The following is a 24072-nucleotide window of genomic DNA, read 5'->3' as shown; positions in this document are numbered from 1 at the left end:
CTCCATGGTTTCCCTCTCCACATCGTTTCCGACAGAGGAGTCTAGTTCACCTCAAGATTCTGGAGAGCAGTTTGTAAACTGGTAAGAATTGATCTGGATTTTTCCTCAGCATACCATCCCCAGTCAAATGGACAAGTGGAGAGGACAAATCAAATCCTGGCTGGATTCCTGCGTCAATTTGTCAACGCGAACCATGATGACTTGGTAGACTTACTGTCCTGGGCCGAATTTTCCTACAACAACCAAGTAAGTGAATTTTCTGGAAAGTCTACCTTTCAGATTGTCTTCGGACTGCAGCCCAGGATACCTCTTCCCATCTCTGGATCATCTGGTGTTGCGGCTGCCAATACTTTCTTCGAAGATTTTTCTAAGATCTGGAGGGACACCAAAACAGCTCTTTAGAAAGCTTACGGGTACCCGGGGCTCACTAGTCATGCCCCCTTCGGATCCCCCCGGACCGTGGTCCCGAGGTTCCACTTAAAAAGTAAAAACGAATGTGAACTTCACCATCTCTGCCTCTGCTTCCATTCATTACATTCTCCAATGACCCCTTGATATAAGATCGCATAGCATCATATTTGGGTACCGATAAGTTGAAAAGCCGACCCTTGGGAAATTTACACCCGGGCATTAACTCAATTGCACAGTCATAACTCCTATGAGGAGGCAAAGACGCAGACTTACTCTCACTAAATACATCAGAAAAATCAGCCAAATAATCAGGAATATCATGAGACTGTTGATAGGTGGAGAAAACAGGAGTGTCATTAAGAACACACTGACAACCCCAACTCACCACAGACACAGATTTCCAATCCAAAACAGGATTAAGAGTTTGCAACCAAGGAAAACCCAGAACAAAAGTGTCATGCAAATTGTGCAGCACCAAAAATTTACAATTTTCTTGGTGGTCCGGGATGACCCGCATTATCATCTGGGTCCAAAACTGGGGTTTATTCTCTGCCAAAGGCGTAGCATCAATACCGCTCAAAGGGATAGGAGTCCGCAGGGGTATCATGGGAAAACCACAACATTTAGCAAAGTCCAAATCCATCAGATTCAAAGCTGCTCCTGAATCCACAAAAGCCTTAGCGGAAAATGTAGATAAGGAGCAGATCAGAGTAATTGCCAAAAGGAACTTAGGTTGTACACTGCCCACAGCAAATGTGTGCGCAAAATGTTTCTTTCGTTTAGGGCAGACAGAAATAGTATGAGAGGCGTCTCCACAGAAAATGCACAGCTTATTACGCCTTCTAAACTCCTGACGTTGCGCCCTAGACAAAACCCTATCACATTGCATGGGTTCAGACATTTGTTCAAAAGGCGGCAACGCCTCTCGTGTAGTTTTACGTTCATGCAAACGCCGATCAACTTGAATGGCTAATGACATAGACTCATCAAGACCAGAGGGAACAGGAAATCCCACCATAACATCTTTTACGGTTTCTGATAAACCCTTCCGAAAGAGAGCTGCTAAGGCACCATCATTCCATGTAGTAAGGACCACCCACTTTCAGAATTTTTGACAGTATAACTCTGCAGAATCCAGACCCTGGTTCAATGCCAATAGGGTTTTCTCAGCTTGATCAATAGCATTAGGTTCATCGTACAACAACCCCAAGGCTTGAAAAAATGCATCCACATTAGTCAGAATAGGATTTCCAGGTGTCAGAGAAAAAGCCCAATCCTGGGGATCGCCGCGCAGCAAGGAGGTGACAATTTTAACCTGTTGCACAGAACTGCCCGATGAGTTAGGCTTCAAGGCAAGAAATAGTTTACAATTATTCTTAAAATTCAAAAATTTAGACGGATCCCCAGAAAACACATCAGGAGTAAGGATTTTTGGTTCAACAGCAGGAAAATGAGCGAGATAGGCAGAAATTCAGCGCACTTCAGCAGTGAGCTGCTCAACAGGATCAGACAATTGCTTAATCTCCATTAGAGAAAAAAAATCCTCCCATGGCCCCAGAGAAAAAGAGGAAAAAATATATATATAAAAAAACTCTGACACTTAAGCCTAAAGCAAGAAAGGGGAACCTAAACTGCCCCAGAGCAGACCCCAAAGGAATAGATAGCACCCAATGTTATGATTGAGTCACCGCAGGAGGCAAAAACAGAAATGCTAGCTAAGTCCTGAAAACCAGAGAAGTTGGCAACTATCAGATTGCAGACCCCTGAACCTATCAACACAACTAGCAGTAGCCGTGGGGGGTTCCTACTATGACCTAGACCCCTCGATCACAGCCGGAGAGATACATAGGCCTAAAGAAGGAAAGGGGAAATCTAACTGCCCCAGAGCAGACCCCAAAGCAATAGGCAGCCCCCCACATATAATGACGGTGAAGCAAGATGAAAACACTTACACAGACAGAAAGACAGGCTGAGCAAAGACGGGGCCCAAAACATCCTAGATAGGAACGGATAGGAAGGCTGCTGTCTGCAATCTGCCAAAACCCTATCAGAGACAAAAGCCAACAAGCTGATATAAAAATGGCCCTGAAGCAACTAAGCTTCAAAAACTAAATCAGCACTCAGGTACCTTCAGAAGACAGAGCTCATGGAACACTGCACACTCCAGCAGGGAGTGGCAGAATCCAAAAAGCAAGAAAAACAAAAAACAAATCTTAGATGCAAAAAGGCAAAACAGAAAACTTAGCTTTAGGAGAGCAGGAATCAGACTGGTGTCCAAGAGTCCACAGAGAAATCACCCGCAGGGCAGAAAGGGCGCAGGCTGCCTTAAATCCAGTCAGTGACTCCACTCAGCCAATCGTCTTCATTAGTCCCAGGTGTCTGATAATCAGGCTCACTACCTTCCTTCACTAGAATAGGGAGTTCACCAGGCCTCAGTGACGGAGGGGAAAATTAACTCACAACAGTACCCCCCCTTGAGGAGGGGTCACCGAACCCTCAACAACGCTACCAGGGCGATCAGGGTGAGCCCGATGAAAGGCACGCACCAATCTTTTGGCATGAATATCAGAGGCAGAGACCCAGGAATTATCCTCCTGACCATAACCCTTCCACTTAACCAAATACTGGAGTCTCCGTCTAGCCAGACGGGAATCCAGAATTTTCTCTACCTCATATTCCAAGTTACCTTCAACCAATACAGGGTCCGGAGGTGCCACCTCAGGCACAACTGGGTCAACAAACCTCTTCAACAAGGACTTATGGAACACATTATGGATCTTAAATGTGACAGGAAGAGCCAAACGAAAAGAGACCGGATTAATAATCTCCAAAATCTTGTAAGGTCCAATAAATCTAGGCTTAAACTTAGGAGAAGCCACCTTCATAGCAATATTTTTTGATGATAACCACACCATATCACCAATCTTAAACTGGGGACCAATGGTCCTATGTCGATTGGAAAACCGCTGGGCCTTTTCCTGGGAGAGAGATAACTTATCCACCAGTTGGTCCCAGATCTGGTGCATTCTCTCCACCACAGTGTCAACACCTGGGCAGGCAGAAGGCTCCACCTGCCCTGAAGAAAATCGAGGGTGAAAACCAAAGTTACAAAAAAAAAGGTGACATCAAAGTGGCAGAACTAGCTCTATTATTTAAAGCAAATTCGGCCAAGGGCAAAAAAGGAAACCCAATCATCCTGATCAGCGGAAATAAAACATCTCAAATACGACTCCAAGGTCTGGTTTGTTCTCTCTGTTTGCCCATTGGTCTGAGGGTGAAAAGCAGAGGAGAAGGACAACTGAATTCCCAACTTGGAACAGAACGTCCTCCAAAATTTAGACACAAATTGAACTCCTCTGTCAGATACAATGTTCTCAGGAATCCCGTGCAAGCGAACCACCTGTTGCAAAAACAGAGGCACCAACTCAGAGGAAGATGGCAACTTAGGGAGTGGTACAAGATGAACCATCTTAGAGAACCTATCACAAATCACCCAAATAACAGTCATTCTTTGAGAGACCGGCATATCAGAGATGAAATCCATTGAAATATGGGTCCATGGCCTCCTGGGGACCGGCAAAGGCATCAACAACCCACTAGAGCGGAACAAGATTCAGACCGGGAGCAAGTCCCACAGGACTGCACAAAATTCCTGACATCATGAGACAAGGTGGGCCACCAAAAAGAGCGACTCACCAGATCTCTAGTACCAAAAATACCTGGATGACCAGCCAATGCAGAGCAATGAACTTCAGACATCACTCTCTTCTTCCACTGGTCAGGAACATACAACTTTCCACAGGGGCAACGCTCAGGTTTGTCCTCCTGGAACTCTTGCAGAGCAAGTCTCAAATCGGGCGAGATGGCAGAAAGAATTACCCCTTCGCCTAAGATGGTGGCAGGCTTGGTCACCACAGGAGAATCAGCAAAGAAACTCCTAGAGAGGGCGTCTGCCTTGACATTCTTAGTTCCAGGAAGGAAAGAGACCACAAAATCAAAACGTGTAAAAAACAAGGCCCACCTAGCCTGTCTAGGGTTCAAGCGTTTAGCCGACTCTAGGTAAATCAAATTTTTGTGGTCAGTGAGGACCACAACTTGATGTTTGGCTCCCTCCAACCAATGTCTCCACTCCTCAAATGCCCATTTCATGGCCAACAGTTCCCGATTCCCCAGATCATAGTTACGTTCAGATGAAGAGAACTTACGGGAAAAGAAAGCACAGGGATTCATTTTAGATGTTACCGGATCCTTTTGGGACAACACCGCTCCTGCATCAATCTCAGAAGCATCCACCTCTACCTGGAACGGGAGTGAGACATCAGGTTGCCGCAGAACCGGGGCGGAGGTAAATCTACGCTTCAGCTCCTGAAAGGAAGCAACCGCCTCCGGAGACCAATTCAACACATCCGCACCCTTCCTGGTCAGGTCAGTCAATGGTTTGGCAATACTAGAAAATTTTGCTATAAATTTCCGATAAAAATTAGCAAAACCCAAAAACTTCTGGAGGGCCTTCAAAGAAGTGGGCTGAACCCAATCATAAATGGCCTGTACCTTGGCCGGGTCCATTTCAATAGTTGACGGAGACAAAATAAATCTCAAAAAAGAAATTCTCTGTACTCCAAAAAGGCATTTTGATCCTTTGACATACAGAGAATTCTCTCTCAAGATCCGGAACACAGTCCGAACATGTTCCACATGAGAATCCCAATCCTTGGAGAAGATCAAAATATCATCCAGATAGATAATCAAAAATTTATCAACAAAGTCTCGGAAAATATCGTTCATGAAGCACTGGAAGACAGAAGGGGCATTAGTGAGCCCAAAAGGCATCACCAGGTACTCAAAATGTCCCTCCGGAGTATTAAACACCGTCTTCCATTCATCCCCCTGCTTAATGCGGATAAGATTATACGCCCCCCGAGGTCAAGCTTGGTAAACCAGCAAGCACCTCTGACTCTAGAGAATAGATCCGAAATCAGGGGTAATGGATACTGATATTTAATAGTAATTTTATTGAGGGCACGATAATCAATGCAAGGCCTTAAAGAACCATCCTTCTTGGCCACAAAAAAAAAACCGGCACCTAAGGGTGAAGAGGATGGTCTAATATGACCCTTCTCCAACGCCTCCTTAATATAGGACCGCATAGCCTCGTGCTCGGGTACAGATAAATTGGAGAGCCGACCCTTAGGAAATTTACACCCCGGGTTTAGTTCAATAGCACAGTCATAACTCCTATGAGGAGGCAAGGACGCAGACTCATTCTCACTAAATACATCATAGTAGTCCGACAAATAGTCAGGAACCTCATGCGACTGAGGAGAGGTGGAAAAAACCGGAGCCTCACTAAAGGTACACCGGCAACCCCAACTCACCACAGACACAGACTTCCAATCCAAAACTGGATTATGAATCTGCAACCAGGGAAACCCCAGAACAACGGCATCATGCAGACCATGCAACACCAAAAATCTGCCATTTTCTTGGTGGTCTGGGGCGACCCGCATGACCAACTGGGTCCAAAACTGAGGTTTATTTTTAGCCAGAGGGGTAGCATCAATCCCCCTCAAAGGGATAGGCGTCTGCAGAGGTGTCAACGGAAATCCACAACGTTTAGCAAAATTCAAGTCCATTAGGTTTAGCGCTGCTCCCGAATCCACAAAAGCCTTGGCAGAAAATGTGGACAGGGAACAGATCAGAGTAATCGCCAAAAGAAACTTAGGCTGAACCCCACCAACAGAAAACGTGTGTGCAAAGCGTTTCTCACGTTTAGGACAAACAGAAATAACATGTGAGGCATCTCCACAGAAAAAACACAGCTAATTACGCCTTCTGAATTCCTGACGTTGCGCCTTAGACAAAACTCTATCACATTGCATAGGTTCAGACGTCTGTTCAACCGGTGGCAACACCTCTCGTGTAATCCTGCGTTCACGTAAACGCCGATCAACCTGAATGGCTAAAGACATAGAATCGTCCAGACCAGAGGGAAAAGGAAATCCCACCATAGTATCTTTTACGGCTTCTGACAAACCCTTCCGAAAGACAGCAGCCAAGGAACTATCATTCCAGGTAGTAAGGACCGCCCACTTTCGGAACTTTTGACAGTACAACTCTGCAGATTCTCGACCCTGGATCAATGCTAACAGGGTCTTTTCAGCCTGATCAATAGCATTAGGTTCGTCTTACAGCAACCCCAAGGCTTGAAAAAATGCATTCACATTAGTCAGAATAGGGTCATCTGGTTTCAAAGAAAACGCCCAATTCTGGGGATCGCCGCGCAGCAAAGAGATGACAATTTTAACCTGCTGCGCGGGGCTCCCTGACGAGTTAGGCTTCAAAGCAAAAAATAATTTACAATTATTTTTGAAACTCAAAAATTTAGATCGATCCCCAAAAAATACATCAGGTGTGGGGATCTTTGGTTCAACAGCATGTGAACGCGCATGATAGGAGGAGATTCCTCGCACTTCAGCAGCGAGCTGCTCCACACGATCAGACACTTGCTTTATCTCCATTGAGAGAAAAAAAAAATTCCCCCTACGGCCTCAGAGATATAGAGGAAAGAATATACAAACACCTTTTTTTTCCTTTTTTTTTTTTAAACACAATTCTTTCCTGCTATTGAGTACCCCAGGATCTGCGGTTGGGCGGGTGATTCTGTTATGATTGAGTCACCGTAGGAGGCAAAAACAGAAATGCTAGCTAAGTCCTGAAAACCAGAGAAGTTGGCAACTATCAGATTGCAGACCCCTGAACCTATCAACACAACTAGCAGTAGCCGTGGGGGGTTCCTACGATGACCTAGACCCCTCGATCACAGCCGGAGAGATACATAGGCCTAAAGAAGGAAAGGGGAAATCTAACTGCCCCAGAGCAGACCCCAAAGCAATAGGCAGCCCCCCACATATAATGACGGTGAAGCAAGATGAAAACACTTACACAGACAGAAAGACAGGCTGAGCAAAGACGGGGCCCAAAACATCCTAGATAGGAACGGATAGGAAGGCTGCTGTCTGCAATCTGCCAAAACCCTATCAGAGACAAAAGCCAACAAGCTGATATAAAAATGGCCCTGAAGCAACTAAGCTTCAAAAACTAAATCAGCACTCAGGTACCTTCAGAAGACAGAGCTCACGGAACACTGCACACTCCAGCAGGGAGTGGCAGAATCCAAAAAGCAAGAAAAACAAAAAACAAATCTTAGATGCAAAAAGGCAAAACAGAAAACTTAGCTTTAGGAGAGCAGGAATCAGACTGGTGTCCAAGAGTCCACAGAGAAATCACCCGCAGGGCAGAAAGGGCGTAGGCTGCCTTAAATCCAGTCAGTCACTCCACTCAGCCAATCGTCTTCATTAGTCCCAGGTGTCTGATAATCAGGCTCATTACCTTCCTTCACTAGAATAGGGAGTTCACCAGGCCTCAGTGACGGAGGGGAAAATGAACTCACAACACCCCAAACATATATTGTCGGTGAGACAAGATGAAAACACAAACGCAGGTAGGAAAATAGGCTGAGCAAACGATGGGGCCCAAACTAACTAGACAGGACAGGAAAGGAAAGACATTGTCAGCAATCATGCAAAAAACCCTGCAAAAAATGCCCAACACATCTGATAGAAAAAATACTGGTCACTAGACTCCGCCCACTATATCAGCACTCTGGTATATTCTGAAAGCAGAGCAAAGAGAGGCCAATCTAATAAGGGATGTGAGAATCATGTGGGAATAGTGGATGAGGGCAGGTATATCTCGCCCAGATTCCTTTCCTATGTGGCCTAGTCTGGTCAGTATCGCACCTGCTTGCTAATGAATAATGGGAGGTGGATATAAAAGGATGCCAGGTAGTTGTGTGAGTGTCTTAGCCTGGGAACACAGAGAGCCTGTCTGTGTGAGAGACACACGTGAGTGAAAGCAGTGCCCACTGCAACTGTGGTTTGGCTGGACGGGAGAAGCCCGCCAGTTGGTAGTTAGGTTGTCCATTGTTTAGTTAGTGCCGGACAGGCAAGGATTTGTTTTATGTTTTATTTCCTTTTGCATTGCTTTCACCATTAATAAACCTGACCCAGGGTCAGTTACACCCGTATCCCAGCTCTGCGCCTGAGTTTTATGCTGAACGCACGTGACCTTTGACCCCAGCAAAGGCGATCCCGGAGTGTTTTATCACATTGTGGTGGAGAACGCGGGCATCACGTTGCAAGCATGAGCATGGAGGACGTGGTGAAAGCGCTGGTACAGTCCACCGCCGTCCAGCAAGAAGCTAGTCGGGTGATGATGGCCCAGCTGAAGGAGTTAGTGGACATGACAGCTACCAATCGTTCGCTTCTCCAGCAGGTGGCGCAGCGCCTGGCAAGCTTACCTGAGGTTAACCTGGAAGCAGAGTCGAGAGTGATTCACGTGAGTCGGTACTGGCAGAAGATGACGACCGAAGATGACGTCGAGGCATACCTGACCACGTTTGAACAGACGGCGGTGCGAGAAAAATGGCCGAAGGCACGATGGGCCGGCCTGATTGCCCCGTTTCTTTCCGGTGAGGCCCAAAAGGCGTATTATGACTTGGAACCTGAAGCTGCGCAGGACTTTGACAAATTGAAAGCCGAGATCTTGGCCCAGCTGGGAGTGACGACCGCTGTCCGTGCACAGAGAGTGCATCAATGGACTTATCAGCCGGATAAACCACCGCGGTCACAGATGTTCGACCTGATCCACGTGACGAAGAAGTGGCTACAACCCGAGGTGTTGACAGCGCCAGAGATAATCCAGAGAGTCGTCATGGACAAGTACCTGAGAGCTCTACCGCCAGCCCTGAGGAAGTGGGTAAGCCATGGAAATCCTACGACGGCAGATCAACTGGTGGATCTGGTTGAACGTTACTCCGTGGCGGAAGGACTCCGAGACGACGCTACCCCACCTCGTTCTTCATCATCTCCACGTGGAACCGGTAAGACTGTTCCAGGGAGTAGGGGAGATTGAAAAATCCCTAAGACAGTGGGGGAGGAAAACGGGACTACCCGCACTGCGAGGCCGAGAGTAACGAACTGTGGTCTAAGCAAGGGGCCCGTTAGGTGTTTCCGCTGCCAAGAGATGGGACATATTGCTGCGAACTGTCCGGTCACTACTGAACCCATGCAGTACGACGTCACAGACTCTAAAAACCGCATGTCTATGGTTGCACGGGTAGTGAGTGTGAATGCCGGTCAAAAGGATGTGGAGAAACACTTGTGTGATTTAACTGTTGATGGCAAAAATGTGGTGGCATTGTTAGACTCGGGAAGTGTGGTGACTCTGGTGAAGGCCAGTCTGGTGTCAGCCCCGACTGGACCATCAGACAAATTTTCTGTAACGTGTGTGCATGGAGACACCTATTCGTACCTCACCGCGGTCATATGCATTACTACTTCCTATGGGTCTGTGCAACATAAAGTGGGACTCGTCCCGGCGTTATTGCATGATGTTATCCTGGGCCGGGATTTTCCCCACTTCTGGCAATTGTTGGAGAATCAGTTGATGCCCTCGGGTAATAGTGTACATGATTCTTCTCCCAGGGCATGTGGGGGTCTCGAACCCCTGGAAGATGTCTCCCCGGAAGACTCGGGGGAAGAGTCTGCGGGAAATGACCTGCAGTTCCCGTTTTCAGTCATGGTGGGTGATACGGAGGAGACCGGGGAAGAGGAGGAGGCCGACAGTCGTCCACCTCCCCGTTTGCCGGATTTGGAAGTTCAGAAAGATGACTTCCAAAGAGAGCAAATAAAGGATCCTACCCTTTCTCAGGCTAGGACAAATGTAAAAGTCATAAATGGGGTACCCGTAGAACCTGGCTCTAGGCTGGCATATCCTTACATGGTTCTGGAGAATGATTTACTCTATCAGATAGAGAAAAAGGGGGAAGATACGGTGCAACTATTAGTCGTGCCAAAACCCTACCGGCAGCAGGTGCTGGACCTGGCCCACGGACATGTGATGGGAGGTCACCTGGGAGTCCAGAAAACCACCGAAAGGATATTACACTGTTTTGTTTGGCCAGGCATGCATCACGATATTCGTGTATATTGTGAGTCTTGTCCTGACTGTCAAGCCTCTGCACCTAAGCCCCGGTTCTGTAGCCCTTTGGTACCCCTACCTATGATTGAAGTCCCGTTTGAGAGGATTGGGATGGATTTAGTTGGGCCCCTTCCATGGTCTGCACGTGGACACCAACATATCCTGGTCATCTTGGATTATGCCACTCGTTACCCGGAGGCCATACCTTTGCGTAACACGGCCACCAAGACGATTGCCAAGGAACTGGTGCATGTGTTTAGTCGGGTCGGTATACCAAAACAGATTCTCACCGACCAGGGGACCCCCTTTATGTCCAGGGTAATGAAGGAGCTCTGCCGATTGTTACAAATCGAACCGTTACGCACATCCGTATATCACCCTCAAACAGACGGGTTGGTCGAACGGTTCAATAAAACTCTGAAGCAGATGCTGAGAAAGGTGATAGACAAGGATGGGAAGAACTGGGACTATTTACTTCCGTATTTGCTTTTTGCCATCAGGGAAGTACCCCAGTCTTCCACGGGATTCTCGCCTTTCGAGTTATTGTACGCCCGACGTCCTTGCGGACTGTTAGACGTTGCAAAAGAAACCTGGGAGGGTCAGGTCACACCATTTAAAACAGTGATAGATCACGTCACACAAATGCAGGACCGTATTGCGGCTGTTATGCCTATCGTCAAAGAACACATGATACAGGCTCAAGGAGCCCAAAAACGAATCTATGATAGGGGCGCCAAGATCCGTAAGTTTGCACCCAGAGATAGGGTGTTGATCCTGGTCCCCACGGTGTACAGTAAGTTCCTGGCAAAGTTGCAGGGCCCCTTTGAGATTAAGGAAAGAGTTGGTGAAGTAAACTACAAAGTATACCAGGCAGGTAAACGGAAACCTGAACAGATTTATCATGTAAATCTGATAAAACCCTGGAAAGATCGGTCTGCCTTGTCAGCGGAGCTGGCCCGTCCCGTCTGCTCGCAAACCGTACCGGAGGTACGGGTTGCAGAGACTCTCTCGGAGCGGCAAAAGACTGAGGTCAGGCAGTTTCTACTTCACAACCAAAAGTTTTTCTCAGAAAAACCCGGGCAGACTACGCTAATGAAACATGACATTGTAACGGAACCTGTTGTCACAGTTCACGTAAAGCCCTACCAAATCCCGGAAGCACGCCGTGAAGCCGTTTCCCGAGAAGTGAAGGCAATGTTAGAGTTAGGTGTCATTGAGGAATCGCACAGTGCTTGGTCCAGCCCGATTGTGCTAATTCCTAAACCGGACGGTACCATCCGGTTCTGCATTGACTTCAGGAAACTGAATGCGGTCTCAAAATTTGATGCCTACCCTATGCCCCGGGTCGACGAGTTAATAGATCGGTTAGGAAAAGCCCGGTATATTACGACCCTAGACCTAACAAAGGGGTATTGGCAGATCCCTCTGGCGGAGGCTGCCCGAGAAAAGACGGCATTTGCTACCCCAGAGGGTCTATTTCAGTATGTGTATATGCCGTTTGGACTGCACGGAGCACCGGCGACCTTCCAGAGACTGATGGATCGAGTCCTGAGGCCACATAGGCAGTACGCTTCGGCCTATTTGGACGACATTGTCATTTACAGCTTGGACTGGGAGACTCATCTCCAGAAAGTACAAGCTGTGGTTGACGACCTGTGGGAGGCAGGTCTAACCGCGAACCCCAAGAAATGTCACATCGGGCTAGAGGAAGCCCGGTATTTGGGGTATGTAATTGGGAGGGGTGTTGTTAAACCCCAGGTTGATAAGATTCAGGCGGTTCAGGACTGGCCACAACCTGTCAGCAAGAAGCAGGTGCAAGCCTTCCTGGGGATCGCCGGCTATTATCGCCGGTTCATACCCAATTTTGCAGCCATCGCTACCCCTCTGACGGATCTTACAAAAGGGAAAGACTCCATCATGATTAAATGGAGTTTAGCGGCTGAAGAAGCCTTCCATAGCCTAAAACGGGCACTTTGCTCTCAGCCCGTACTGGTGACTCCGGACTTCCGCAGCGAGTTTGTGGTACAAACGGATGCCTCTGATACCGGTATCGGGGCCGTACTCTCACAAGTGAGGGACGGAGTGGAACACCCAGTCCTCTATCTCAGCAGGAAACTGAATAAACACGAGCAAAGGTATGCAATCGTAGAAAAAGAGTGCCTTGCCATTAAGTGGGCTCTAGAGGCCCTCAAATACTACCTGGTGGGCCGAAAGTTCAGGCTGATCACTGACCATGCCCCTCTGAAGTGGATGCACTTGAACAAGGAACGGAATAGCCGGGTGACCCGGTGGTTCCTTGCCCTGCAGGCCTACACTTTTACGGTGGAGCACCGCCCAGGGGTACAGATGGGAAATGCAGATGCCCTGTCCCGAGTGCACTGTTTGGCGGGTGTCATTGCTCGACCAGAGTGGTCTGAGCAGAGGGGGGGATATGTGAGAATCATGTGGGAATAGTGGATGAGGGCAGGTATATCTCGCCTAGATTCCTTTCCTATGTGGCCTAGTCTGGTCAGTATCGCACCTGCTTGCTAATGAATAATGGGAGGTGGATATAAAAGGATGCCAGGTAGTTGTGTGAGTGTCTTAGCCTGGGAACACAGAGAGCCTGTCTGTGTGAGAGACACACGTGAGTGAAAGCAGTGCCCACTGCAACTGTGGTTTGGCTGGACGGGAGAAGCCCGCCAGTTGGTAGTTAGGTTGTCCATTGTTTAGTTAGTGCCGGACAGGCAAGGATTTGTTTTATGTTTTATTTCCTTTTGCATTGCTTTCACCGTTAATAAACCTGACCCAGGGTCAGTTACACCCGTATCCCAGCTCTGCGCCTGAGTTTCATGCTGAACGCACGTGACCTTTGACCCCAGCAAAGGCGATCCTGGAGTGTTTTATCACAGGGACAAAAACAAACTGGCACAAACAGTAACATAAGGATGGAAATTCAGCACAGCCCCAGCCGGGGCTGGCTGACCACACAAAACTGAAATAGACAAAACCAAATCAAATGTGAACAATAGCAAAAGAACACTTAGCTTGAGCATGCAGGGATTGAGCTGGAAACTAAGACCTCAGGAGGCAGGAAAAAAATCACCAGCAGGGATAGAGGGAGTCGGCTGTCAGAAACTCCCAATGTCCAATCGTCCTCCTCATTATCAGGTGGCAGGCCTCTGTTAATTAGATCAGCTCCATTACCTCCTGTAACCACCAGAGGGAGCCCGGAAAGAGAACTCGCGACCCCTCTGTCAATATGACCATCTCCACTACCTTCACCAGTATCCTGAGGTAGGCCAGAAAGTGAATTCATAACAGTAATGGCATCTGCAAACCATAACAGTAAAATCTTGCCTTCTGAGCTTTGCATTATGCCTGAAAAATATTTACCGATTACATGTAGGGTATTGGCACACTCAGGAAAAAATGTACATCATTTTATTGTCACATAAATTTACTATTAGCCCTTAGAAAAATTAAAAACATGAGGCTAAAATAGCATTTTAGTGGTAAAAATGTAATTTATTCTTTCTTCACCACTCAGTGGTATAAAATTCTCTGAGGCACATGTGGTGTTAATATGATCACTGTACGCCTAGATAAATTCAATGGGGAGCGTAGTTTGTAAAATGAGCTCACATATAGGGGGTTTCTGTTGTTCTGGCACCTCAGGGGCTTTGCCAATGTGACAAGGCACCCTCAAGGCATTTCAGCAAAATCTGAACTTCAATTTGGCGTCTCTTCCTTTCTGAATTTTGTACTATGCCTCAAAAGTAGTATTCCCCTACATATGGGGTATCGGCAACTGTGAGGATCATTGTAAAATGTTCAGCGTGTGTCTTTTGAGGTAATCTATTGTGGATTTTGACGTGCATTTAGGATCATTATCCATTTCTAGAAGCCATACTCTTTTCAACTTCAGCTTTTTTACAGATGGTGTTATGTTTGCATCAAGAATTTGTAGAAATTTCATTGAATACATTTTTCTCTCTACCCGTGAAATGTTCCCTGGGCCATTGGCTGCAACACAACCCCAAAGCATGATTGATCCCCCATGCTTAATGGTTGGTGAGATGTTCTTTTACTGAAATTTTCTGCCCTCTTTTCTCCACACATATCTTTGATCATGGTGGCCAAAGAGTTCTATTTTAAACTAATCGGTGCACAGGACTTGTTTCCAAAATGCATCAGGCTTGTTTAGATGTTCTTTTGCATATTTCTGATGCTGAATTTTATGGTGAGGATGCAGGACAGGTTTTCTTCTGATGATTCTTCCATGAAGGCCATATTTGTGCTGGTGTCTCTGACCAGTAGAGCAATGTACCACAACTCCAGAGTTTGCTAAGTCTTTCTGAAGGTCTTTTGCAATCAAGTGGGAGTTCTGATTTGCCTCTCTAGTAATCCCACGAGCAGCTCTCAGTGAAATTTTGCTTAGTCATCCAGACCTTATCTTGACCTCCATTGTGTCAGGATCCTGACAGCGCCGGCGTACAGCCCTCGCTGAGCAGGGACTCACCAGTGCTGTAGGGGTCCCGGGGACAGTAACAGCTGTAAAGTACAGACGCACAGGACCTGAACGCTGAAGTATTAGCAAGCAGGCACGGGACCTACGGTCATGTGACCACAAGGGGGCGGGGCTTAGCGTCCTGCTTGCTAAGATGGAAGAACACTCAGAGTCAGGCAAACCAGAGGTCATCCACAATACGGGTGAACGAGGTACAGGAGGCACAAGCAGATGGGAGGTCAGACGAAGCCAAAGGTCATACACAAGAGGGCGGTGCGGTACAAAAGGGATGAGCAGAGAGCAGTCGAGTCACAAGCAGAGGGTCATACACGAGAGGATGGTGCGGTACAAGAGGGTCAGGCAGAACTCGTAAAAGGGACAGAACCAGATCACAACCAAACAAGCAACAAGTTATCAGGCACAAGGCACACGTATACAAGAGGTCACTTAACTCAGCTGAGGGCAGGAGTATAACTGACACTGGACCCAGGTCCAGTGAGCATTAAATAGCCGCCCTCTGCCAGAGAGAGGCAGAAACAATTAACCCCCTGTCTGACCAGGACGGGCGAAAGCGAATCCCCGTCCTGGATCATGACACACTGTTCTTGTTAACTGGCATTTCTTACTTAAATCTCAAACTGAGAAAAGGGCAACTTGACAACGCTTTGTTATCTTCTTTTAGCCTTCTCCGCTTTGCGGGCCTCAACCATTTTCCTTTTCAGAGTGCTAGGCAGCTGCTTAGAAGAACCCATGGCTGCTGTTTTTTGGCACAAGGTTAGAGGATGCTAGGTTTTTATAAAGCTGGGAAATTTGCATCACCTTGCCTTTCCTAATAATGATATTGAACAAGCCATAACCCTTATAGGCTAATTAAGCTCTGAAACCTAGGTCAAAGCTATGTGAGCACACAAGTCTCCAAGTCTAAACTTTTGCATCAGCTCATTCTCCTTTTTGTAATTTTTAAAATGTAAAAGCTTATAGTATATATTTTTTTGCCTAAAATACAAAGGAAATGTGTCATCTTTAACTTTAGCTATTTAAGAGATCATTTAATCTTCAATTTCCTTAAGGCTGAGTTCGCACGTGGCGTTTTTTTCGCGCTTCCGTGGCGGTTTTAACCGTGCGATTTTGCCGCATGCATTCCTATGGGATTCCGCAATGCTGTGCTAATGCTGCGGTTTTTACCGCGGCGGAATCGCTTTGCGGTAAAAAATGCAGCATGCTCATTAATTTTGCGGAATTGCGGCGATCCCGCACCCATAGAAATGCACTGTTCTGCTTACTTTCCGCATGTGGCTGTGCACACCATGCGAAAAGTAAGCAGAACATTTGCGGATGGTACCCACGGTCCGGAGGAGAGGAGACTGTCCTCCGGGCTTTGGGTACCATATCCCTGTAAAAAATAGAATTTAAAATAAAAAATATTGTTATTCTCACCTTCCGACGTCCCGCGCAGCCTTCCCGCCTCTCTCCACGCTCCCGGTCCCAGTAAGCCTTTGCGAGCGATGACGTCCGTTCTCGCGGGATTGCGAAGTCTCGCAGTCATTCGCACGACGTCAACGCGAATGACCACGAGACGTCGCGATCCCGCAAGAACGGACGTCATCGCTCGCAAAGGCTTACTGGGACTGGGAGCGTGGAGAGAGGCGGGAAGGCTGCGCGGGATGTCGGAAGGTGAGAATAACATTTTTTTTTTCTTATTATTTTTTACATTCTTTTACTATTGAGGCCGCATAGGCGGCCTCAATAGCAAAAAGTTGGTCACACTCGTCAAACACTATGTTTGACGAGTGGGACCAACCTGTCAATCAGTCCTCCAAGCGATGCTCCAGATCGCTTGGAAAACGTTAGCAATTCTGCAAGCTAATTACGCTTGCAAAATGCTAGTTTTTCCGCTGGAAAATCACGAGAATTTAAAATGCGATTTTCCAGCGGAATGGAATTCTGGAATTGTCGCGGTAAATTCCGCGAGAGTTCCGCTATGTGTGAACCCAACCTAACTGTTCACAATAGCATTCATTTTGACCAGGTGTGCACAAAGTTTTACATGCCACTGTATATTGGCCCATAGATATTTAAATGCCGTAGCATGTCATGTGGCAGTATCTCAGTCACAATCCAACATGGACATGCTAAGGCATATATATGACTTAGCATTTCCCTGTTGGATTGTAAAAAATGCACAGCCACAAGTCTACACATAATGATCTAATATTTATATATATAGACTTGTGGTTGTGCTTTTCAAATAGTAGTTGAGTATGCTTGCTCATCAATCTTTAAAACTCCCATAATATTTTAGCAATGCTCTCTGTAAAGTCTGGAAAGCTTAATGTTTTTTTGATGAGTCAGACTTGATCAAATTTTACATGACCATGTATGCAGAGAAAATGGCTGAGTAACTTTAGGGGACATTTCCTACCCCACTGCAGCATGGTTCTGTCTCTGTAGAAGTTTCATTAAGTTTGCACTTCCATTTATCCTACAGTACAGTATATGCACAATCCAATAAGTCTACTGAATCTCACTAATAGGCTCACTACAGTTCCCAGAAGAAATGGGAAGCAGAAGGCCATGTTTGAACAGAAGTAGACAAGAAGATGAAGACCAATGCCAGCCTTGAAACAAGCAATTGGGACCATAGTGGTGAATTACCACGACCTCAGTATTTGGAATTGGGAGTCGTTTTTTGTTTTAATTTTTTTTATGAGTGATTCTTTCTGTTAATTCTCAACAGATAGTTTCTGATTTACTTGTTCAGCATAACACCCTTCACTTTATTTTGTGCGGCCCCCGTGAAGTAAAAATACCATTATAGCTCCTGACCTACCTCTTTCGACCACTCTTTCTGATAAACTGTAAAGCACTGCGGAATATGTTGGCACTATATAGATATAGATAAAGATTATTATTATTACGACAAGCCTACGACCTTCGGTAACCACCGATCGACCAAACCACTACAGGACCAGTTCTACCCTCGCCTACTGTATCCTCACCCATCTCTTGTAGATTGTGAGCCCTTGAGGGCAGGGTCCTCTCTCCTCCTGACTTGTTGTTTTTAAGATTACTGTACTTGTTTTATTATGTACTAGCTGAAGAGCCCGGCGTTGCCTGGGCATAGTAACCAACCGTGGTTAGTTATAACAAATTATAATGATTATGTTGCACATAAAAACCGTGCATCTAATCCTATCCTGTGTGATACTGACTGCTGAGCCATGTATCTAATCCTATTCTGTGTGATACTGTCTGCTGAGCCGTGTATCTTATACTTTTCTGTGTGATACTGTGTGCTGAGCTGCGTATCTAATCCTATCCTGTGTGATACTGTCTGCTGAGCCATGTATCTATTCCTATCCTGTGTGATACTGAATGCTGAGCTGTGTATCTAATCCTATCCTGTGTGATACTGACTGCTGAGCTGTGTATCTAATCCTATCCTGTGTGATATTGGGCTCCCCCTGTCCCCCTGCAGTCTGTGTCAGAGGGTGGTCTGTGTTGGCACGGTAATAAATTGTGTTATTTCCAGCTTTACAGAAGGACGATAACACCATAGAAATGATAAGAATAATAGGCCTCAGTTACGACAACTGTCTACAAAGAAAACTGTTGCTGATAGCAACCAATCACAGCTCATTTTTCATCTTTTAAACAGCTCTGGGACAGTGTGGCGAGTTTTGAGTGACGACTTTTGTGTTTCGACTTTTATGTGGCGAGGTTGGTGTATGTGTGGTGAAATGTGTGCTGAGGGTGGTATATGTGTGGTAGTGTGTGGTGCATTTTGTGTGTGTGTTCATATCCCCGTGTGTGGTGAGTATCCCATGTCAGGGTCCCACCTTAGCAACTGTATAGTATATACTGTTTGGCGCCATCGCTCTCATTCTTTCAGTCCCCCTTGTTCACATCTGGCAGCTGTTAATTTGCCTCCAACACTTTTCTTTTCACTTTTTCCCCATTATGTAGATAGGGGCAAAATTGTTTGGTGAATTGGAACGCGCAGGGTTACAATTTTGCCTCATAACATAGCCTATGACGCTCTCGGGGTTCAGACGTGTGACTGTGCCAAATTTTGTGGCTGTAGCTGCGACGGTGCGGATGCCAATCCCGGACATACATAGATACACACACTTGAGCTTTATATATTAGATATCCCTCCTCACATGTAAAGCGCCATGGAATAAATGGTGCTATAATAATAAATAATAATAATTATAGCTAAGAAAAGGAACGGTTAACTTATATATCAGATACACTCCAGCGTTATGTAGTCTCATCAGCTTTTATTCTGCTTTGTCAGGGGAATATGAAAGAGGAAAATGGAAAGATTGCTAAGGGTAAATGAGTTTAGAAGAGGAGAATACACGCACATGTCTGTATAGTATTTATTGCATACTTGTGGAATACTGTGTATTTAACAGAGACAGACAAGGCCAGATAACTCATAGCACTAATACTTCTATTGCCACAAATATTCTTAGAAAACAAAGAATATAATCACTGAGGCAACAAAACCACCATCTAATGCAGAAAACGGCAAACATGTTTCATTTATACAGTATGTCTCTAACTACATCCAAGCTGAGGTAAAAGGTAAAAGGCAAGAGAATAACTTTGTGGTTAGTCTGTTAAGAACAGAAGACAACCTTCATAAAATAATAGTGCTTCCGCGAATACATCACGTCAAGAAAACACTGTGATGATGATCTATGAACATGACAGATTTTTGGGTGTAGAGCTCTTATTTAAAAATATTTCCATCTGAAGTTTTCCATGTGGATTTTTACCTCTTAGAAACACTTTCACTTTTAAAATTATTTAACCAGAACAGGAAATTTCACAACACTTATAGAGCAGGATTGGTGTACGATAATTATTATTCTGTACTGCTTACATACAGACACAGGGTACAAGGGGCAAAAAATAGCAAACGCTTATATTTGACCACTTCACATACCGACTGCTAAAGATACTTCTGGAAAATCTTTTACAGGTCTCATACAGCTGATGATGGCTGACCTGCATGACAACTAAAAACCCAAATTGTATTATAAGAATGTAGGCTAACACTTCTTTCCTACAATCAACAACCAGACCCTTTGGATGGAAAAGACTTAGATTGGGGTTACACTATGTCAACAGTTCGCCTTAAAGTCACATTTTTAACGGAAACCTGACAGCTGATGCATGCTGCCCATCCACATTAGTTTGAAAAGGTGGAAACCAAGTTGCATGGGTGACTAGATAAAAAGGCAGATTCCTGGTGTCTTTTTTTCTGCCCACTGCCAATGACTGACAAGTCTTTTCATATACAGTAGAGACCAGTCAGGGTAGCAAGCATGGGGAAACCAGCAGGGACCTGCCTTCTTGACTAGTCTCTTCAGCATTTCAACCAGACCCTTTGGATGGAAAAGACTTAGATTGGGGTTACACTATGTCAACAGTTTGCCTTAAAGTCACATTTTTAAAGGAAACCTGACAGCTGATACATGCTGCCCCATCCACATTAGTTTAAAAAGGTGGAAACCAAATTGCATGGGTAACTAGATAAAAAGACAGATCCATGGTGTCTTTTTTTCTGCCCACTGCCAATGACTGACAAGTCTTTTCATATACAGTAGAGACCCGTCAGGGTAGCAAGCATGGGAAAACCAGCAGGGACCTGCCTTCTTGACTAGTCTCTTCGGCATTTCAAAGAAAAACATACTTTAAAAGTTGTCAGGAACAAGCCATATGGGTGAATAGTCGAGAAGGCGGGTCCCAGCTGGCATCACCATGCGCACTCCAGTTTAGGCATAAGCCTGTCAGCCATTGGAGAGAGGGAGAAGCAGTTGCAGCCTTTCCAACTAGTCAGCTGTTTGGCTTGATCTCCACCGGCTTTTAACCGCTTCCCGACCGCCCACAGTATATAAACGTTGGCACTTGCTGGGCTTTGTGCAGCGCCGACGTTTATCTACTGTCGGCGGTTTTGTGCCCCCCCGGGACCCCCACATACCTTATAACGCGGGGATCCCGGTGCACAATGCATGCTGGGACCCCCGACGTCATCGAGACCTGATTGGTTCAGGTCCTGATGACGTCAGCGTCACAGCAGCCAATGAGAGCGCTCGCAGTCGCTGGGAAAGCTGCTTGTTTCCCGGCGATCTCACTCATTGTAACGCGACTTCTCCTCTGATCTCACACTGACAGATGATCAGAGGTGAAGCAGCGTTACTGTGTGACTAGATCGCTGCCTGGCACAGCTGTGGCAGGCAGCGATCTTGTCACACAGTAACGCTGCTTCTCCTCTGATCATCTGTCATTGTGAGATCAGAGGAGAAGTCACGTTATTATGTGCCAGGCAGCGATCTTGTCACATAGTAACGCTGCTTCTCCTCTGATCATCTGTCAGTGTGAGATCAGAGGAGAAGTGGCGTTACTATGAGTCAGATCGCAGGGCAGCGATCTTGTCACAAAAAGAAAAAAGTAAAGAAAAAAAAGCAGGTACACAGGTTAGGGCTAGGGCTAGGGTTAGGGCTAGGGTTAGGGCTAGGTTTAGGGCTAGGGTTGGGATTAAGGTTATGCGTGTGTTGGTGTTAGGTTTGTGGTTAGGGTTATGGTTAGGGCTGAGATTAGGATTAGGGGTGTGTTGGGGTTAGGGTTGGAATTAGAATTGGGGGTTTCCACTGTTTAGGTACATCAGGGGCTCTGTAAATGCAATATGGCGCCCGCAGACCATTCCATCAAAGTCTGCATTTCAGAACGTCACTACTTCCCTTCCGAGCCCCACCGTGTGCCCAAACAGTAGTTTTCTCCCACATATAGGGTACCAGCGTACTCAGGACAAATTGGACAACAACTCTTAGGGTCCAATTTCTCCTGTTACCCTTGTGAAAATAAAAATTGGAGGCTAAAAGATCATTTTTGTGGAAAAAAAAATGATTTTTTTTATTTTCACGGCTTTACATTATAAACTTTAGTGAAACACTTGGGGGTTCAAAGTGCTCACCACACATCTAGATAAGTCCCTTGGGGGGGTCTAATTTCCAAAATGGGGTCACTTGTGGGGGGTTTCCACTGTTTAGGTATATCAGGGGCTCTGCAAACGCGACATGACACCCGCATACCATTCCATCAAAGTCTGCATTTCAGAACATCACTACTTCCCTTCCGAGCCCCAAGGTGTGCCCAAACAGTAGTTTTCTTCCACATATGGGGTACCAGTGTACTCAGAACAAATTGGACAACAACTTTTGGGGTCCAATTTCTCCTGTTACCCTTGTGAAAATAAGAAATTGGGGGCTAAAAGATCATTTTATGGAAAAAAAAAGGATTTTTTATTTTCATGGCTCTACGTTATAAACTTCTGTGAAGCACTTGGGGGTTCAAAGTGTTCACGACACATCTAAATAAGTTCTTTAAGGGGTTAGTTTCCAAAATGGGGTCACTTGTGGGGGGTTTCCACTGTTTAGGTACATCAGGGGCTCTCCAAATGCGACATGGCATCCGGTCTCAATTCCAGCCAATTCTGCATTGAAAAAGTCAAACAGCACTCCTTCCGTTCTGAGCTCTGCCGTGCGCTCAAACAGTGGTTTAGCTCCACATACGGGGTATTGGTGTATTCGGGAGAAATTGCACAAAAAATTTTGTGGTTCATTTTCTCTTTTTACACTTGTGAAAATAAAAACAAAATGGTTCTGAAGTAAAATGTTTGTGAAAAAAAAGTTAAATGTCTATTTTTTCCTTCCATATTCCATTCATTCATGTGAAGCACCTGAAGGGTTAATAAACTTCTTGAATGTGGTTTTGAGTACATTGAGAGGTGCAGTTTTTAGAATGGTGTCACTTTTGGGTATTTTCTGTCATATTGACCCCCCAAACTCACTTCAAATGTGAGGTGGTCCCTAAAAAAAATGGTGTTGCAAATTTTGTTGTAAAAATGAGAAATCGCTGGTCAACTTTTAACCCTTATAACTTCCTAAAAAAAAAATATGTTTCCAAAATTGTGCAGATGTAAAGTAGACATGTGGGAAATGTTATTTATTAACTATTTTGTGCGATATCACTCTCTGATTTAAGGGCATAAAAATTAAAAGTTTGAAAATTGCAAAATTTTCTAAATTTTCACCAAATTTTGATTTTTTTTAACAAATAAGCGCAGTTCATATCTAAGAAATTTTACCACCATCATGAAGTACAATATGTCATGAGAAAACAATGTCAGAATCAGTAGGATCCGTTGAAGCGTTCTAGAGTTAGGACCTCATAAAGTGACACTGGTCAGAATTGAAAAAATTGGCCCGGTCACGAAGGCAAAAACAGGCTCGGGTACGAAGGGGTTAAGGTTTGCTTTTCACTGAAACACAACAGCATTTCATAGTCAAACATACAAGGCTGAAATCATATAGACAGTGTCTGAGACATGCTGTTTGCGGATCAGGCAGCATGAATCAGTTGTCATGCCCCTTTTAAATAAAAAAAACACCAAAACCATGTTGTGTCTTGTATTACCACATACTGTAGGACAAAAAGTAGCCATTTACAATGTGACTATTGCAAAGAATCTGACTCTAGTCTTAACCCCTCCAGCCTGTTTTCACCTTCCTTACCAGGCCAATTTCTTCAATTTTAACCAGTGTCACTTTATGTGATAATTACACTGAAACACTTCAACATATCTGAGTCATTTTGGAATTTTATTTTGTGACATGTTGTACTTCATGTTAGTGGTGAATTAAGGTTGATATGACAAAAAAATTGAAAAAAAATGAAAAGTGTGCAATTAGAAAATTAAAAAACAAGATAATTATTCCACAATACATTACATTTACATCGTGTCTATTTCACATCAGCATCATTTTTTAAATATCTTTTTTTTTTGTTATGAAGTGTTGGGTTAAAAGTTTATCAGCAACTACACCCCTCAAGGAGCTTATCCATATCCATGGTAAGCACTTTGAACCCACAGGTGCTTCACAAAATTTTATAAAATTGAGCTGTGAAAATTAAAAAATAAATTTTTCCCACAAAATGCTGCTATAGCACCAGATTTTTTTTCTCAAGAGTAACAGGAGAAAATTGACCTCAAAATATGTTATGCAATTTTTCCTGAGTATACCAATACTCTACATGTGGTGGAAAACTACTGAGCG

This window comes from Dendrobates tinctorius, unplaced genomic scaffold, assembly GCF_039654945.1.
Source record: "Dendrobates tinctorius isolate UK_male_01 unplaced genomic scaffold, ASM3965494v1 ptg000046l, whole genome shotgun sequence".
NCBI classification, from domain to species: Eukaryota; Metazoa; Chordata; class Amphibia; order Anura; family Dendrobatidae; genus Dendrobates; species Dendrobates tinctorius.
This window is presented reverse-complemented; position numbering follows the sequence as displayed.